This window comes from Dendrobates tinctorius, unplaced genomic scaffold (assembly GCF_039654945.1).
Source record: "Dendrobates tinctorius isolate UK_male_01 unplaced genomic scaffold, ASM3965494v1 ptg000233l, whole genome shotgun sequence".
Taxonomy (NCBI): domain Eukaryota; kingdom Metazoa; phylum Chordata; class Amphibia; order Anura; family Dendrobatidae; genus Dendrobates; species Dendrobates tinctorius.
The window spans coordinates 5,390,589-5,404,106 of NW_027361900.1; the positions used below are offsets into that span (position 1 = coordinate 5,390,589).

General features: G+C 42.8%; 1 pseudogene; it reads left to right on the plus strand.

Moving 5' to 3' along the window:
* Positions 1-13,518, plus strand: part of LOC141060220 (uncharacterized) — a 42,196-nt pseudogene that overhangs the window by 11,561 nt on the left and 17,117 nt on the right.

Below are 13,518 nucleotides of genomic sequence, written 5' to 3' on the forward strand. Positions count from 1 at the left end.
AGGAGGTTTCCACTGTTTAGGTACATCAGGGACTCTCCAAACGTGACATGGCGTCCAATCTGAATTCCAGCCAATTTTGCATTGAAAAAGTCAAACGGCGCTCCTTCCCTTCTGAGCTCTGCCATGCGCCGAAACAGTGGTTCCCCCCACATATCAGGTATCAGCGTACTCAGGACAAATTGCACAATAACTTTTGCAGTCCAATTTCTCCTGTTACACTTGGTAAAATAAGAAAAATTGAACCTGAAGTATTTTTTTTGTGAAAAAAAGTTAAATGTTCATTTTTTTTTTAAATATTCAAAAAATTCCTGTGATGCACCTGAAGGGTTAATAAACTTCTTGAATGTGGTTTTGAGCACCTTAAGGGGTGCAGATTTTAGAATGGCGTCACTTTTGGGTATTTTCTATCATATAGACCCCTCAAAGTGGCTTCAAATGTGATGTGGTCCGTAAAAATGAAATGGTGTTGCAAAAATGAGAAATCGCTGGTCAACTTTTAACCGTTATAACTTCGTAACAAAAAAAAATTTTGGTTCCAAAATTGTGCTGATGTAAAGTAAACATGTGGGAAATGTTACTTATTAAGTTTCTTGTGTGCCATATCGCTGTGATTTCAGGGCATAAAAATTCAAATTTGGAAAATTGCGAAATTTTCGCCAAATTTCCATTTTTTTAACAAATAAACGCAAGTTGTTTGAATGAAATTTTACCACTAACATGAAGAACAATATGTCACGAGAAAACAATGTCCGAATCACCGGGATCCATGGAAACGTTTCAGAGTTATTACCTCATAAAGGGACAGTGGTCAGAATTGTAAAAATTGGCCCGGTCATGAAAGTGCAAACCACCCTTGGGGGTGAATGGGTTAAAGTTTTTACATAGCTTGCCATTTTTATGGACAGTTTAAGTAGAAATGTTCAAAAATATAAAACTCAATGATATTTTATTAAAAAAATTGTTTTTTATCTTAGCAGTTGACTGTACCAGGAGATCAGAGGGACAGCTGACATCTTCAGTTTTTAAATCAGATGATCTTGAGATCCTACAAGATACAACTGAAGTGATTGATATTACTCCAGATATAGCATCATCCATTCACAGCAATGATCTGTCATCTGATCCTATGAAACAGGTCCCATCTTCTGATTCATTACTGACTAATAAGAGAAATCAAAGTCACAAAAGAGGCAATAAAAAACAAACTGCTCCTAAAGGAAAGAAGTCATTTTCATGTTCTGAATGTGAGAAATGTTTTAACCAGAAATCACAATTGGTTAATCACCATAGAACTCACACAGGGGAGAAGCCTTTTACCTGTTCAGAATGTGGGAAATGTTTTAACCAGAAATCACAATTGGTTAATCACCATAGAACTCACATGGGGGAGAAGCCTTTTTCCTGTTCAGAATGTGGGAAATGTTTTAACCAGAAATCACAATTGGTTAATCACCATAGAACTCACACAGGGGAGAAGCCTTTTTCCTGTTCAGAATGTGGAAAATGTTTTAACCGGAAAGAGCATCTTATTAGTCACCAAATAACCCACACAGGGGAGAAGCCTTTTTCCTGTTCAGAATGTGGGAAATGTTTTAACAATAAATCAGTTTGTATTAAGCACCAGAGAATCCACACAGGGGAGAAGCCTTTTTCCTGTTCAGAATGTGGGAAATGTTTTAACAATAAATCAGATTGTGTTAATCACCAGAGAATCCACACAGGGGAGAAGCCTTTTTCATGTTTAGAATGTGGGAAATGTTTTGCACACAAATCAAATTTTGTTACCCACCAGAGAACTCACACAGGGGAGAAGCCTTTTTCATGTTCAGAATGTGGGAAATGTTTTAGAAATAAATCAGATTCTGTAAAGCACCTTAGAACTCACACAGGGGAGAAGCCTTTTTCCTGTTCAGAATGTGGGAAATGTTTTAACAGGAAATCACAACTGGTTAATCACCATAGAACTCACACAGGGGAGAAGCCTTTTTCCTGTTCAGAATGTGGGAAATGTTTTAACCGGAAAGAGCATCTTATTAGTCACCAAATAACCCACACAGGGGAGAAGCCTTTTTCATGTTTAGAATGTGGGAAATGTTTTAACAATAAATCAGTTTGTATTAATCACCAGAGAACTCACACAGGGGAGAAGCCTTTTTCATGTTCAGAATGTGGGAAATGTTTTAACAATAAATCAGTTTGTATTAATCACCATAGAACTCACACAGGGGAGAAGCCTTTTTCATGTTCAGAATGTGGGAAATGTTTTAGAAATAAATCAGATTCTGTAAAGCACCAGAGAACTCACACAGGGGAGAAGCCTTTTTCCTGTTCAGAATGTGGGAAATATTTTAACCAGAAAGCGCTTCTTGATCGCCATCAGAGTAGTCACACAGAGGAGAAGCCATTTTCATTTTCTTAATGTGTGAAATATTTTACTTGGAAATCAACTGTTAATAAACATCAGAGACATCACATAGTGGGAAGCCTTTTTATGTTCATAGTGTTGGAATAGTTTTAACCAAAATTGAATCTTCTTAAATTGGTTGTCTCTTGTCATTCCTCATGTTTGCTGATGAAAGGATAAAACTAAACCTTATTAATTCCAAATGTAAAACTATACCCATAATTCACCCCCTGAAGGTTAGAAAGTGACTAATAGAAAAAACATATACCCCATGTCTCAGTATATAGGGTGTTAGGGCTGGCGGAATGCAACAAATAATAAAAGATGGTAATGAGGTGCGTTTGCAGCCCGGGGTCATCCGTGCAGAGATGGTAGACTGCTGCTCGGTAATGGCGGACAGAAACTGGCGGTATAGCGAACACACACGGGTTAACTTCACCCGGTGAATAGGAGGTGAACCCTGTAGCTTCACAGGGCCGCGATACTGCAGAGTGAACACTAGTGTTTTGGTCACAGGACCCTGCCCCAAGGACACGGGGTTAGAGTCCCTCTAGACCCACCAGTGTTCGGCGCCAACACTGCAACACCAGGGAGAGACCCTTACTGAACACTGTGCCCTGTTAACAGCCACAGGGCACAGCTGATAGATCAATACCGCACGAAGTACGTACAGCGCAGCTCTGGCGAACGCCACTAACCAGCCTAAGCTTTGGTCTGGAAAGCACATTAGTGGCGCACAGCGCCGCTCAGGCTGATGTCGCTGAACGTGCGGTACCGTAGTGCCTAATGTAGTGTGGCGCAGAGTGGCGCTAACATGTGATTGGAGCTTGGAGCACTGCGGCGCTAGGCAGTGCCACTACCCGGCGCTGACTCAAACTCTAAACCCTAACAGCATACGTATCAGAGGGAAGGGGTTTCATAATGAGTCAGTCAGCGTTTCACAAGCATCCATCATCACACATACCATTACAAATTACAGACTATACTAGCCTTTTATAGCAGCGTCCTTCCGGGACCTTCCTGATGGTCCAATTCGAGCTGGAGAAGAACCTGAGCGTGTGACCCCCGACCTCCAATGAGAGGACGTCCCACGGGCATGCTCAGAAGGCTGCAAAAAGGACTTAGCCTCTGGAGCTGCTTGCTGCTGGCTAGTGCGGATTGCCAAAGCTGACCCAGAGGTGGCAGCAGCAACCAACCTGACAGCACTAGCCTGAGCAAGACGCTGAGAACGACGTCTCTAATGAGCAGCCTCCTCTGCGGCTGGGACTGAATGGGAGACCACAGAAGGCAAAGCTCGAGATTCCCCCTGTGCAGGGGCAGGAATCCGACACCTAACATTGGGTGAGGTGACGTTTACACACTCACTCTCCAAGCCTCTCATTTCTACGGGTTTCATCGTTCTCACCAAAGGCAACTCATCAGGAGACTATTTAATATTGCCCTATATTCAAACGAGACTAGACAAAAAAAAACTAAAATCATGTATCATGGTATCCGAAACAGTCAGAAAACTAGCCCCATATTGGCAGATCCCAGACCTCAGACTATATACTGTGTAAGTTTATAAGCCCCTCCAGTGTCAGGAATAGATAGTATGAATATGAATTTACCAAATGGCTGCAATGAAACAAAGAGTGAAAAATGTAAAGGGGTCTGAATACTTTCCATACCCACTGTATCAGTAAAAATACCTCCTCTTTATTAGGTAAAGTATAAAAGAATTGCTCCATTTTCCGATACCCATCACGTCTCCATTTTTCATGATCTTGGGTTGGGTGAAGGCTTATTTTTTGTGTGCCGAGCTGATGCTATTAATGGAGACCATTTTGGTGCAGATACGATCTTTTGGTCTTTCCTTTATTGCTTTTTAATGCAATGTTGTGGCCAAAAAAAGTAATTCTGGCGTTTTGACATTTTTCTCGTTATGCCATTTAGTGATCGGGTTAATTCTTTTTTATAGTGATAGATCTGGCGATTCTGAACGCGGCTATAACAAATATGTGTGTGTTTGATTTTTTATTGTTTTATTTTGAAAGGGGCAAAAGGGGGGTGATTTGAACTTTTTTATATTTTTTTAATAGTTTTAAAAACAGATTTTTCTACTTTTGGGATTGTGAAGACATACAGCATTGTATCTTAATTAACCAGATGACTATTTTTTAGCAAATGAAGAATAATAGAATGTTATCTGTATGTTGGCTTTAAATGTAAGTGTTGATTTCTAGTTGGTCAAGAAAACAGACTTTTGTTTGTGTAAGCCGGTAATATTGACTTTTATTGTGCGCTTATCCTTGATCACTGGTGATCTTTGCTGATATGCTAATTATTCATTGTGTTATGGAGCCAGTTTGTTGACTTCTAAAGCAGAGAGGGAAAAACTATGCAAATAGTTTAAATAATCATTGCTATAATAATCTTATCTCCATTCTTACCCTTTATGTAAATACTGAATGAGGGACACTTGTTAAGTCTAAAAATAGGTGACATGCCTCTGTATAAAGAGACAGAGAAACAGCCAGAGAGATTCTGCCAAGACATCCATACATCCAAAGGACAAGAGACAGGACAACAGCCATTTTACATCATCAAAAGGGACACAGGTCTTTGATTCTATAGGAAACAACCTGGGGGTTTTCAGCCTCAGTTGGAAGAATACAAATCTGCTCCATTGACCATCACTGAACCATGACTGAACCATGGATACGTTTGGAGGCAGGTTGTGATCCTCGGATCAACTGGCCTTGTACCTTGTATGGACTCAATGGACTGTCATCTTCCTACACTTATTGTTACCTCCTCTCTGTGCGCGGTCCACAGGTGGAGTAGTCGACCCTGGAAGATGAAGCCAGGTTGTGATCCTCGGTCAACTGGCCTTGTACCTTGTATGGACTCAATGGACTGTCATCTTCCTACACTTATTGTTACCTCCTCTCTGTGTGCATGCCACAGGTGGAGTAGTCGACCCTGGAAGATGAAGCCAGGTTGTGATCCTCGGATCAACTGGCCTTGTATGGACTGTCATCTTCCTAAGCTTGTCATTACCTCCTCTCTGTGTGGGCCACAGCTGGGGTAGTGACCCTGGAAGATCTGTAGTCACAGAAGCTATTATCCCGGCAGGTCAGTGGAAGGGTGAGACTCTGACTGTTGTATTTGTTAGCATACAAAGAGATGAACTGCACCACAGGGAAATCACGGCCGCTACATGTGCTCGGTGCGATACTGCTCAGTTAGCCATGATGAGCTCATGTAACCGGACACTTCGGGTGCACACCAAGTAAAGAAAGTGTGGACTCGCAGAAGCGCAAAATGGCCGTCATCACTCGCATACTCTATCTCCCATTCTCCCTGAGGACATGCTGTGAACGGCTTGATCAATAAAGAACAGACTTTTTACACTGGTGAGTGCCACCTCATCTTTTCTTTGTGTTCTATGTGTTATTTGCCTGTTTTGTTGTACAGTAAAGCATGGCCACACTGTTTTACCCTCACCCTGTGTTGTCTGAGTAGCGTTTTGCCCATGTTAATAGGAGAGCGGGAGTTCAGCGGGATGATCACTGGTCCATGTGGTTTTGGCTAACGGGCGGCGCTCACAGCATTCTGGCAGTGACAAGCATAGAGGTCTGCTGGAGACCTCTGGTTGTCATGCCAACCCATCGGTGACCCATGATCATGTGATGGGGTCACCGATGGGCGGGATTTCCAGTGCTTGCTGGAAGTGAGCATTAAATGCCGCTGTCAGAGGTTGTTCGGGGCAAATGGCAGCTGTTCAAAACAGCTGACATGTGCCGGAAAAGATGTAAGCTCAGCACCGGAGCCCACATCAAAGGGAGGAAGTACATTTACACCCAATGTCAGAAAGGGGTTAAAGGGGATTGTTTTTACAGAGATAGAAGTGGTAATCAATCATGTATACATACAAATAATTACAGAAATACACAGCTTCTAATGGTAAATAGTATAGAGTTACCACAAGAAAATATAATTTGTGTAAACCATGTGTAGATATAAAAATTCAGGCAAATGTCAGATGTTAAACTGGGTCTGAGCAGAAAAAGTAAATTAATGTGCATGCAAAATGTAATTGCATATGAACACATGACCTTTACACAGAGAAAACCAAAAACGAAACACAAAACAAATATCCTGGAATAAAAAAGTAAAAAAATATATATTGCAAAAATTGCATGAAGGTAGTAATAATAAGGGTATTTAGTTAACATAATTTTGATCAAAATAATGTAGAAGCCATCCCGCCACGTCACAGCAACCCTTGTGGGACAGTCCTAACTCTTGTATTTAAAACCTTTCCACTTGTCAAGTGACGTAAATGTGAACAAGGACAGAGGGACTGAACCACCAGTAATAGTATTGGCCAGACAGGATGGATTTTCCAACTCAGAAGCAGGGCGGTCACACCCTTATATGCACAGAATGCACAATGAAACAAATGAGAAACTGGGTCTGAGCAGAAAAAGTAAATTAATGTGCATGCAAAATGTAATTGCATATGAACACAGACCCAGTTTCTCATTTGTTTCATTGTGCATTCTGTGCATATAAGGGTGTGACCGCCCTGCTTCTGAGTTGGAAAATCCATCCTGTCTGGCCAATACTATTACTGGTGGTTCAGTCCCTCTGTCCTTGTTCACATTTACGTCACTTGACAAGTGGAAAGGTTTTAAATACAAGAGTTAGGACTGTCCCACAAGGGTTGCTGTGACGTGGCGGGATGGCTTCTACATTATTTTGATCAAAATTATGTTAACTAAATACCCTTATTATTACTACCTTCATGCAATTTTTGCAATATATATTTTTTTACTTTTTTATTCCAGGATATTTGTTTTGTGTTTTGTTTTTGGTTTTCCAAATGTCAGATGTTGTAGCTCCATCTAGTGGCCATGTGCAGAAGTGCCATCATAGAGTAACATGTATCCTAAGAGAGCGTCACTATCAAGGTGGAGATGAGATAAGTGCACCGTATTTATTGAGTGTAAGATAAATCCATACATAGATATATGTAAACGGATTGTAGATCTGTCACTGGATATCGGTGTATAAGGGGAATAGATCCTGTGCACTTATAAATGAATAGCTTATATAATGAGAGGACACGGGGGTCGTGTCTGGATGAGGAGCTGAGTGGGCGCAGAGAACGCTAGCTCCGGGCCCCAGCAGCAACTAACGGTGGGGGAAACCCGCAATTCCACTTATCACGACCTCAGACGGGGTCCGTGCACTGATGGGGTGCACAACGAGGAGCAGGGGAGCAGCGCCGGTCAGGATAACGGTCTTTGTGCCAGCGCCTGAGAAAATCCAAGATGGCCACCGCAGCATTCACCATGCGGCCAGCGGCGGTGTGTAGCGCTCTGGGGGGGTCTGATCTCCTGACACTGGGTCAGACCTCACAGGAGAGGGGCATGAGTGAAGTGGAGCAGGCAAAGGAGAGATCGGGCAGCTCTTCATCCAGGAGCCCGGAGAAGCAGAGCAACAAAACACAAGTATATGCACCTGACACAGGGCACCCCTCCACCCCCATCACTGAGGCCACACTGAAGTCCCTGCTAGGAGATATAAAGCAGGCTATACATAGTGACATTACCTCAGCCCTCACTGCACTACAGAAAGACATCGGGCACATAGGGGACAGAACAGCCCATACTGAGGAGAAGCTGGAGGAATTCACAGCCCACAACCACTTAGTGGACACTCATTATGAGGCAGATGAGGAGATCACCACCCTAAAACTAAAGCTGGCGGATTTGGAGGACCGCTCCATGCGCAACAATCTGCGCTTCAGGTGGATACCAGAAAGCGTTGCTGCGGGCGCGTTGAAGGAGTTCCTAACAGATTTCTTTACCGCACTAGTCCCTGAGGCGGAGCAGCGAGACCTCATAATAGAGCGCACAGGATCCCCAAACCCAAAAGTGCCCCCGCCTCTGTGCTCGGATGTAATTGCCAGGCTTTATTTTTATCATTAAAGAAGCCATTATAAAAGCTGCAGCGGGCGGACCGGAGCTCCCAGAGGTTCAAGAGAATCATGGTGTTCACTGACCTATCCGCCGTGACCCTGAACAGAAGGCGGGAGTTCTCCACAGCCACCAAGATCCTACAGGACAACGGGATCATGTACAAGTGGGGCTACCCGGTGATCGTCACCAAGAATGGGGTCACACAGGTCCTGACTTCCCCCCGAGAGGCCATGTCTCTGCTGCAGAAGTGGTCGCTGGTGACGGTGGACGAGGATACCAGCTCCCCACTGAAGAAGATGCCGTCCACCCTGATGAAGGTGTGGACATGAACAAGAGAAGAGAATACAAGACTATTTTTCACCATGGTCTGCGGAGGCACGAGAGGAGAGGTTTTTCTTTCTCTTCACCCCCCACTATATACTGGATAGAGGAGCATATCAACCCCCAATGCCCCCCATTATATACTGGATAGAGGAGCATATCAGCCCCCAATACCCCCCATTATATACTGGATAGAGGAGAATACCAGCCCCCAATGGCCCACTATATACTGGATAGAGGAGAATATCAGCCCCCAATGCCCCCACTATATACTGGATAGAGGAGCATATCAGCCCCCAATACCCCCCACTATATACTGGATAGAGGAGCATATCAGCCCCCAATATCCCCACTATATACTGGATAGAGGAGCATATCAGCCCCCAATACCCCCCACTATATACTGGATAAAGGAGCATATCCAGGAGGTTCACTTAGAACCAAACTCTATTTTTGAAGCTGTTACTGTTTTTTCACAAAATTAAAGTTTGTTTTTTGTTATTCCCCCATTTTTCCTAATTGTCTAGTGGTGACACACATATTTTATCTGTAATCTGTACATGGTTCTTCACATTTCTAGCATTAATGTAAAGGGACTGAATAGTCCATTCAGAAGATCCCTTCTATGGAAAGAGGCCAAATCCCTAAAAGCAGATGTATTGTGCGTTCAGGAAACCCACCTATATAGCACTGACGCCCCCAGACTGCAGAATAGAAATTTCCCAAATGTCTTTCATTCCCAAGCAATTGACAAAAAAGAGGAGTAGTAATCGCAATAAAGAACACCGTCGCCTTCCAGCTAATCACCAGCGTAGTGGACGACGAGGGCAGATATGTCATCCTAGTCTGCACCATAAATAACAAGACCTATACAATTGTCTCTATTATGCCCCTAACTCCAGGCAGATCTCATTTCTTAAAGACACCCTGGCGGAAGTAGCAAAGGTTAAAAAAGGCGCCCTGTTAGTCTGCGGGGACTTTACCATCACCCCCTGTCCTAACATTGATAAATTCGTGCCCCCTCAAAAGAAAGAAAATACCCAATCACTCTCTCAGACCCTCCTAGCGGAAGAACTCTATGATGTCTGGCGGGTTCTACACGCCTCCGAGCGGGATTACACCTTCTACTCACACTACCATAGAGGTGACTCCAGAATTGACCTAATGGTCACAGATAAATGGTTATTACAGGACGTCCAAAAGGCCGCGATAGGGAACATAACCTGGTCGGACCACGCCCCAGTCTCCGGTCAAATTACAGAGGGATACAACTATCCGACATATTCCCCATGGAGAGTAAATAACTACCGAATCACATCCCATAAAATTAGGCCCCAATTGCAGGAAGCATTATCAGAATATTTCACAATTAATAACACACCTGATGTGTCCGTATCTACAGTATGGTGCGCCCACAAGGCCGACATCCGGGGTAAAATAGCGTCCCAGAATAAAAAACCAACACTACACCAAATAGAGGAAATTAATCAAAACATAGCGCACTAGAAGAGGCACACAAACGTAGCCCCACAAACAATCCTCCAAACATTACAGAAACTAAGGTATGAACTATACCAACTGCTCCAACACAAATACGAGCACAATCTACGGAAAAGTAAAGCCAAATATTACTGGCAGGGAAACAAAGCGGGCAAAATTTTAGCATAAGTGAAGAGTCTCCGCGAGCTCAATGATCACTGGATTTTGTCCGTTGCAGCTGAAAAGAGGAAATCGGCAGACCAGGGGAAGAGTCCTGAGGAGAGAATTTGCATATTCCCAGTGCCTTCTGGGATAAGTGAAGAGTCTCTGCGAGCTCAACGATCACTGGATTTTGGCCGTTGCAGCTGAAAAGAGGAAATCAGTAAATTTTGGCTCATTTTTCATCGCTTTGAAATCTCTTTAACAATAACAATATGGAAGAGGCCAGGAGCCATTTGGTGAGCTGCATTTCTTGCTACATGTTCACAGACTTACCAGTGGAAAAGCCAAACTTCACATGCCACAAATGCAAGCTTGTGTCCCTGTTGGAGGAAAAGTTGCAAAATCTCGAGGAGAGGTTAGCTACATTGAAGATCATTAAGGAAGGTGAAGAGTTCTTAGACAGAGCAGAATTATCTCTTCATGTTACAGAAAGAGAAGAAATTCAAAGTGCACCTGAAGAAACAGAGGAATGGAGACATATGACCCAGAGAAGCAGGAGGATCAGGAGGCAGTCAGCACCCATACTGCTCAGAAACCAGTACCAGGCTCTCACGCAGGAAAACGATGAAGAAATACATCAGGATAAGACTTTGCCCACAAACAGCAACCTTGTACTCCTTCAGAATCCTCCTGGATGGAGAAAGAAAAATGTTGTGAAGAAGAAACGGAGAGTGGTGGTCATGGGGGATTCCCTTTTGAGAGTAAGAATACAAGGACTTACTTACTGTTTGGGTAAGAATACAAAGACAGAACCATGGAAAGGACACCATTGTAGGCATTTACTACAGGCCGCCTGTGCAAGCTGAAGATATGGATGAACTCTTTATGCATCAAATGGCCAAGTTCTCCAAAAATATGACATAGTTTTCATGGGAGATTTCAACTATCCAGACATTTGTTGGGAATCTCTCTCAGGCAAAACTAACAGGTCAAGGAAATTCTTATCCTCTCTTGCTAACAACTTTGTCTTCCAAAAGGTAAGGGAGAAAACAAGGGGAACTGCTACCTTGGATCTAATCCTTATAGACAGGGAGGAAATGGTTGAGGAGGTAAAAGTGGCTGGGACCCTAGGAGGTAGCGACCATGCTATTTTAGAATTTTGGATAACTAGAGGAGGAAGACCTGTGAAGACGCAGACGTCAAGGTTAGATTTCAGAAAGGCAGATTTTAAGGGATTCAGAAAGAGAATTGGAGGGATCCAATGGCTGGATATCCTTAAGGACAAAAATGTCCAGGAAGGATGGGAAATCTTGAAAAATGAAATTCTCAAAGCACAATTGTTAACAATTCCAAAAAGAGGGAAGAATAGGAAGCATTTAAGGAAACCAGGATGGATGAACACAGAACTTAAGCACATGCTAAAAAGGAAGAATGAAATGTTTATAAAAAGGAAAGAGGGAGACCTATCTAAAGAAGAATATAATGCTGTCTGCAGAACCTGCAGGGCACAAATCAGATTATTAAAGCTGACAATGAATTGAGGCTTGCAAGAGACATCAAAAGCAATAATAAAGGATTTTGGGGATATGTCAAAAGTAAAGGAAAAGTCAAAGATGCTATAGGATTTTTACCAGATGAAAATGATGAAATGGTAAGACAGGATGTTGAGAAGGCCGAACTTTTAAATTCCTATTTTGCATCTGTTTTCTCTCAGAAAGGAAATGTAACATCAACTGTTCTTCACTGTCCTATTAAGGGAATAGAGGAATCCAGGATATCTATAAACAGAAAGATAGTGAGGAAACACTTAGCTAACTTAAATGAATTCAAGTCTCCAGGTCCTGATGAACTACACCCTAGAGTACTGAAGGAGATAGCAGAAGAAATTTTTGAACCCCTCTCCATAATATTTGAAAATACTTGGAGTACAGGAGAAGTCCCAGAAGACTGGAGAAGAGCAAATGTTCCTATCTTCAAAAAGGGAAGAAGGTGGACCCAGGCAACTATAGGCCGGTGAGTCTGACGTCTATACCAGGAAAGATCTTTGAACAAATTATTAAACAACATGTATGTCAATACCTGGATAAGAATGAAGTGATTAAACAGAGTCAGCATGGGTTTGTAACTAATAAGTCATGTCAGACTAACTTAATTTCCTTCTATGACAGAATCACTGATTGGGTGGATCAGGGAAATGCTGTAGATATAGTATATCTTGACTTCAGCAAAGCATTTGACAAAGTATCTCACACAATCCTTATTGAAAACAATGACTTGGTATGGAATGGACAAGGCAACTGTTAGGTGGATTCATAACTGGCTTAGTGATTGCACCCAAAGAGTAGTCGTAAATGGCTGCACATCCAGTTGGAAGAATGTCTCAAGTGGGGTACCACAGGGCTCTGTCCTGGGCCCTGTATTGTTCAACATCTTTTTCAACAATTTAGATGAAAGAATTGAGGGTAAACTGATTAAATTTGCTGATGACACAAAGCTAGGAGGGATAACTAATAATAGAGAAGAGTGAGAAAGGATTCAAAAAGATATAAATAAACTGGAGCAGTGGGCAGCAACTAGTGGAATGGTTTTTAACAGGGAAAAATGCAAAGTACTACATCTGGGCAATAAAAATGAGAAAAGCATATACAGAATGGGAGGAATAGGGCTAAGCAACAGCACATGTGAAAAAGACTTGGGTATACTAATAGGTCAACGGTGTGATGCAGCAGCAAAAAAGGCAAATGCAATTCTAGGATGTATTAACAGAAGCATACAGTCTAGATCACGTGAAGTCATTATTGCCCTCGACTCCTCTTTGGTCATACCTCATCTGGAATACTGTGTCTAGTTTTGGGTGCCACATTTTAAAAAAGACATCAACAAACTGGAGCAAGTTCAGAAAAGAGCGACCAGAATGGTGACCGGTCTGCAAAACCTGTCTTATGAGGAAAGGTTGCAGGATTTGGGAATGTTTAGCCTATCATCCCGAGACGAACGGGTTGGTAGAGAGATCCAACCAGACCATGGTCACATACCTATGAAATTTTGTCTCGGCCAGGCAAGATGACTGGGAATCCCTGCTACCGTGGGCGGAGTTGCTTTGAACAATGCTGTGGCCGATTCCACCGGCTAGACCCCATTCCTACTTAATTATGGCCAGCTTCCGCGCGTCCCTGTCCC